General features: G+C 31.3%; 1 long non-coding RNA gene across 1 annotated transcript; it reads left to right on the top strand.

The window, feature by feature from the left end:
- The first annotated feature begins 1,302 nt into the window (after positions 1 to 1,302).
- Positions 1,303 to 3,035, top strand: LOC121208498 (uncharacterized). Its single transcript, XR_005903592.1, has 4 exons — positions 1,303 to 1,634; positions 1,766 to 1,842; positions 1,934 to 2,010; positions 2,854 to 3,035. It is a non-coding gene; the product is annotated as an uncharacterized lncRNA (long non-coding RNA).
- Positions 3,036 to 6,727: the final 3,692 nt, after the last annotated feature.

The following is a 6,727-nucleotide window of genomic DNA, read 5'->3' on the forward strand; positions in this document are numbered from 1 at the left end:
GATCATTCCCTTCTAATTTAATGATTTTGGGCCCCTTTCTTTGCATAAGGCTAGGAATTAATTCAACCTAATTTATATTGGATAAAATAAACTCTTTAATGGTTCTAAGGAAGCTGATTTGGGGCATCCATGGCTGTCAAATAATAAGTCATCCTCATGTGACAGATGCTCTGAGAGATGCTTCAACGATCCTTATCTTTCTCAAGGTGCCCTTAAGACTAGGTTTTCTTCCATAGCATAAAACTGCTGAAATGGCCAAAACTTAGTAAGTTTAGCATAAAAATACTTAAAAATATAAAATTGTTTCTAATTGTTCAAATATATATATTTTTGATAAAATTACAAAAAAAAATATGTTAAAAGAGCTTAGAATTGGCAAAAAATGTTAGTTAGAAAGTTCTGAAAAAGTCTATAAATTTTTGAGTTTCCAAGGGTCTTGTAATGGACTTGAATGAGTCTATAGGACAATTTTTGAAATAAGATATGTGTTCGTATTCCTAATGAGGGAGTCTATCATAGTAGATTGTCAATACAAAATATGGGCGTATCCATAGTTATGAAAGGTGTAAGCGTTATGAAGGGTTTAATTCTAAATTATCTGGTAAATGGCATATATAAATAGTATTATGTATCTTTCTAGGGTTATTTGGAATTTGAGTCATTGGTTAAACTACGCTTTCTTGCATTGTGTAACATAGATGTTTGGGATTCTTCTCAATGATCTGAAACATTTCATCATTAGTATGAGCTTGTTTCTGATTGAATCAGGGTATGATTTGATTGGGAGTCTGATAGGTGTTCAACTCAGTATGCCATTCAGCTAAATGCAAGATTAATTAGTACATATCCACCAAGAAATAATATCTGTGAATAACAATTCTGGGAAAAGGAGAAGTGTCACGCCTTATATCTTTATTTAATTTTGGTTAGTCTTGTTCAAGTAAGATGTTTGGTCTAATGGATAGGAACTTAAATAAATTCCATTAGGTCTTAAGTTCAATTCCCCACACCATCATAATTTAAAAAAAAAATTGGCATAAAAATATTTTGTCAAAACACCTTGTGTCCTCCCCCTTATTGTTGCCTTATTGAAAAGATACATTCCTCCTTTAACTAGTCAACCTTTCTCCCTTAGCCCCAATTTTGTTCCATATGTTCTCTCTTGATCCACTTTTCATGCCTTTATGCCCTAAATTTCCTTTTCTATTCCCTTTACTTGCTTGTGTCACCCATACCACACCATTTTCCATCATTTTTAACTTTTCTTTCATTTTATTTTCTCCTCTTCCCCTCCTAGTCGTTCCTCCTCCTTGCTCCTTCCTTTCTCACTTTTTCTTTTATTTTGAGCCTCTAAATCACCTCTTTTGCACCACCAATTTTTCCATCTTTCACCACCACTTGTAACATCTTCCACTGTTGGAGCACCACCATGACCATCATTTTTCCATTCTTCTTTTCTCTTATCAAAAACTCGCCATGTCCACCTTAATCTCTATCTTTTTATTTTGATAAAATATTGCTGTAATTTTATTGTTTTTATCCCAAATAGATCATTTTCTATCAAATATTCCTTCGATTTATCCTTGCTCTCCTATTGATCGGTTGATTTAAGAAATATTTTGTTAAGGAATAACGTAAGTAATAGATCATATTGCATATAGATCATCACTTCTTTCTCATCTTTTTATTAATGGCTGAAAGTAGTAGTAGTGTAGGACATCGTTCTTCTCTGGTATTAGCATCTCATATATTGTTCTTGTTGAAGGATCGATTGCTAACAACTTGGACCACCCTTGACTTTTGAAGTGAATCACATCTCTAATTCTACTCGTATAAGCATAAGTATGGTATTAGAAATCAAGATTGAACCGTTTATTATTAAAATGGATAACTTAAGTGACGATTTAGTGATGGATTTTTGTTTCGTGCTCAGATTTGAGATCGATAAAATTCAATCCAAGAGTGGGTGTTCGAAGGATTGTAGTTTTGCATTGGATCTACGAAGTTCAGGTGTGGGTCTAACTTAATATAAAAATTATATGAATATTTGTTAAGTAATATTTATTAATGATATGTAACTATACGTAAATACACTATGTATTCAAGTTGGATGATAATTCCTTTAAAATGGATGATTTCCAAGTAAGTGATTCTAAACTGGTTAGTTGTGATGTTATAAATGTATTTGTGTGTTATATTGATAGGTGAAATATTATGTATATGTTCTAACACTCATGTTATGTGATTTAATAACATTATTCAATTAAGCAAAAATTGATATCACAATATACCATTAGCATCGCAATCTATTTTGATAAGCATGAAAAATAAACCATGCCATTAATTCTATTAATGGAAATCTGATTTGCATGTTAAGCATGCCCACTGAAAATTTTTTTTTGTGTTTCATATCACATGGATGGGTTTGGGATGATATTGAAAGGAGGAAGATTCTGGTAGTTTAATGATCTACACATTCTAGTAGTTTAACCATATTTTCTGGCAGTTTATCTGCAATTCTGGTGGCTTGTCCACATATATCTCTATTTGGCAGCTTGTCTACATTATCTGGTGGTTTGGCCACAATATTGGTGTGTTATTGGATTAACGAGTTCGGGGGAACTCTTTTATGGTGTGTAGCGAAGTTGGGTAGGAACAATTTATGAAAACTTTGCACTGATTTCTAAAAAAAAATTGCACTGACACCATCATGCATATTGCTATATGTGAAATTGTGTTGTTATATAATTTTTTTATTTTTTTATGAAACGCATGTCTTAAATTTTGTTGCTACTTAAGTTAATACTCACACTGGGGTTAAATAGCTCACTCTATAATTTTTTGGCATTTCAGATAACCCCTGAGGTTAGGATATGGATGCGACTGTTAGAGGAGTACCCGAATGAATTTTAAATAAATGTTTTACCACTTTATTATTTCGGTATTTTGGACTGTTTATTATTGTTTTTTGGATTGTGGCATGAGACATTGTTTTGGGAACTTTTGGTTAATTTTGCAGGATTTAAGTTTTAAACAATCTTTAAAGTGATTTATCGATTTAATGTGACAAATCGATTTTTGGACACAAATATGATTTCAACATAAATCTATTATCAATTCAATAGTACGATTTTACAAGACTTCATTCTATCTTATTCAAATAATTAATATTTTAATGGAATATACTAAATAATTATTTTTAGCAAAAAAATGTTTTTATCAATTTCCATGCGATATTTTTAAATCTATCATTTTCTTCAAATATTCAAATGTTGTCTTTTCTAAGATATTCAAATTTTGATGATATAACTCTAAAAAAGCTTAATGAGATTATTTGTAGTTTTTTCAAACAATTCAAAAACACGCAACGGTTTTAAATAAAATGTTTTCCGTGCCAACTCAATGGCCACTGCAATATTCTAGATTTGGGCATAACATCTAGGCCGGGTTTAGGAGGTTACAAGAAGTGTAAGATTGGTGTGGAAATCCTTTGAAAGTGAGTCCTGTATAAATATTTTTTTGAGAAGTAGCTTCATTATTTTAAGAGTGAAGAAAGGCAGAAATCATTTGGTAAGGTTTGGAATCAGCCAAGTAATGAAGTGAGAGATGATACGTTAAGTATGGTATTTGGTGTATAAGTATATATATATATATGATATTATGAGTGTATTCACCAAAGATAGATTAGTAATCCAAGATCTTCGGGATGAAGAATTCAACTGGAAAGGTCCCCAAGGTTTTTTTGTATTAAAACTCACTAAGTTCGTGTGAACTTACAAATATTTTGTTGTGAAAACGAATTCTTCTAGAGAGGCTAAGCTAGGAATGCGTCAGGGAAATGATGAGTGGGGATATTATGCATATAAAGAACCCTTAGGAGTACAGCATATAGATCTCTACACCAAAGAGAGTCTGTTTTAACAAATTTGTGTGTTGTAATATAATATACTATTTTAAGAGTCTGATGTATTCTTGAACATTTTATTTTATCTCTATTGTTCAGAAAACCTTTATTAAAATAATAAGAATTAAGTTGAAAAAGAATTATGCACAGATGGTTTACAATTTATGTTAAGTGTTTGTATGTGATAACATCTGATATTGGAATCCAGTAATACGGGTCGGGTAGAGGGTGTTACAGGTTATGGCCCTAATCTGCAATACTTGAAAATGTGGGAATGCTTAGTTAAAGTAGGTCTACTTGCTTTTAAAAGGAACACCATCGGGTCTAAAACTTTTGATTGCAGTTTTTATTGGTTATGCTTTAAACAATGCGACATATAGATTTATGTCCTTGCATGATCATTCTATTTTCGAATCTAGAGATGCTATTTTCTTCGAAAAAATATTTCCTTTAAAGAAATATGTTATAATGCATGACATAGTTAGATGAACATAATTCTTCCTCTTCCAGTAAACATGCTAGGGATGCTCAATATGATGATGAACCTAGGAGGAGTAAAAGATAAAAAATTGCAACTAGTTTTTTTTCCTAACTTCCTTACTTCTTTTATAATTTAAATTGTTGACTTAGACTCAATAAGTGATTCCATTGCTCATACTTTCCCAATAGATGAGGATCCAAAAACATATGATAAAGCTATAAAATCAATTGATGCTTGTTTCTGGAGAAATGCTATTGACGATGAGCTGCAGTCTATTATGCCTAATCATACTTGGGAGTTAGTGGACTTGCTTAAAGGTTGCTATAACATCCCAAAAATCAAGGGTTAGTAGAATTGGGTTTGTGAATCAAGATAGAGTGGTCATGCCTTAATTTTTTAAATTATCTATGCATTTTAAGGAAATAAATGAGGTATTGGTTTGTTGGCTAAGTGTTAGTGTAACGTTTCTTGAAACCCAAGTTCAAATCCATTCTCTCGCAACATTTTTATTATTTTGCAAATTTTGCCTTAAACCCTTGTATGTGACATGCCTTGTTTTTTAAAATAAATATTTCAAATTATATCAAGAATGAGTTATTGGTTTGATGGTTAAACATTAGTTAATTTATCCTTGAGGTCTTAACTTTAATTCCCTTCCCATGCAAATAATTTAATTTTTTAACAAAAACCCCGTGTTTTAATGTGTGGGACATAAAAACCTAATTAACCTAGGTATAAATATTAATTTTTTAATAATAATCAGCCTTTAATCCTCCTCCTCATTTCCCTAGCCGTTCCTTTCCTCCTTTCCTTCTCTTTGATTTTAACTTTTTTCCTTTCCTCCATTGTTGTCGTAGCCTACACCTAATCTCTTTCTTTTTTTTTTCTTTTTCTTTTTGCCACAATATTTGTTAACATATTCTTAAACATATTGCTGTCACTTTCCTTATTAAAATCAGCCCCAAATCTAAAATCTTGAACTTCAAGATCGATCCTGAACATTGCCAAGAAAGTGTCATTGCAGTTTCTCTCGACTAGCTTTGGTAAGGTCTCTTCTCTCTTCAATTTCTTAATTAATCTTGTCCATAAAAAACATAAATTTTTAGATCTAGAATTTGGGGGATTTTAAATGACTTCAAAGGTGTTTTTATAGAATTTAATGAGATCTCAAATCATTTTAAAATTTAGCCCCAATTTTGGCCACTATGGGTGGTGGTGCGTGCGCCTATGTGCAAGAAAGGGTACTATTTTTTTTCTTGAATTAATTTGAGTTCTTGAACCCTTATAATAAGCTTTTAAACCCATTTCAATTAGGGAAAAACTTTATTGATCGATTGGTCATTCGGATCCCACAAATCATGAAGCGTAAGTGCAATTAATGATAACTAGTTTGTTATTTCGACATAGTTGTTGGGTAAAGGTTATGAATTGATTAAATGAATAAGTTTAATCATTAATTAGCTAATTATTTTCCAGCATATTATTGAATTAGGTGCTGACCCAAATGCCTGAAATCATCCGTAAGGCCGAAGAACAATTGTACGTACGGTTTGCATTGATACAGTGCAAGGAATCTAACTAGTTTGGATTCATAAAATAGTTATAATTTTAATGATTGGTTTGAACTCATAAGTGGGATTTTTGGGGATGGTTTAATGGTAAATTTATTGAATTTATACTGAATTTTGGTTTAGGTTTGTTTAAGGAATTATTAAGGAAAATTGGAAGATTCGTTAATGTGCTGCGAGGAAGCAAAAAATAAAGTGTGGATCCTAAACTCGTAAAATTGTTTGAAAATGTTAAATATCATGTATATATGATAAATTATCTTGCTTATTGGATTATCTTAATAGCCAAATTATTTATTTTTTGAGTGGCCGAACCAGGTATCTTTCAAGCCTTAAAAGATTGACATGTTGGCAAAATTGCTAGTTTGATAGTATGGATGTTTGATTGAGTTTGTAATTGCATATTTGAGTTATGAGATATGAGAATGTTTGACTGAATGATATAATGTGTTGAGAAATTGATCTTATGTATGATTTAAATGCATGAGATATTTGTTATATTGTGTACTAAAAAGGGTGCTATTTATGCACAATGAAAATCCGTAAAGTATGTGAAATTGAACGATATTGATTGATACCAACATAATGGTAATTTTAAAGATTAGAACATTGTTTCCATTTACTAAAAGTATGTGATTATTGAGGCATGATGAGCATGTCAAATGAATGTGAAAAGTATTGAGATACGATTATGTATGAGATTGTGTGATATACTGCATATGCATTGGGTTGAGATTTTATGGTTAACGGAGGAGTTCCGTAGAGTACCGGTGG

The sequence above is a fragment of the Gossypium hirsutum genome, chromosome A10 (genome assembly GCF_007990345.1).
Source record: "Gossypium hirsutum isolate 1008001.06 chromosome A10, Gossypium_hirsutum_v2.1, whole genome shotgun sequence".
Taxonomy (NCBI): Eukaryota; Viridiplantae; Streptophyta; class Magnoliopsida; order Malvales; family Malvaceae; genus Gossypium; species Gossypium hirsutum.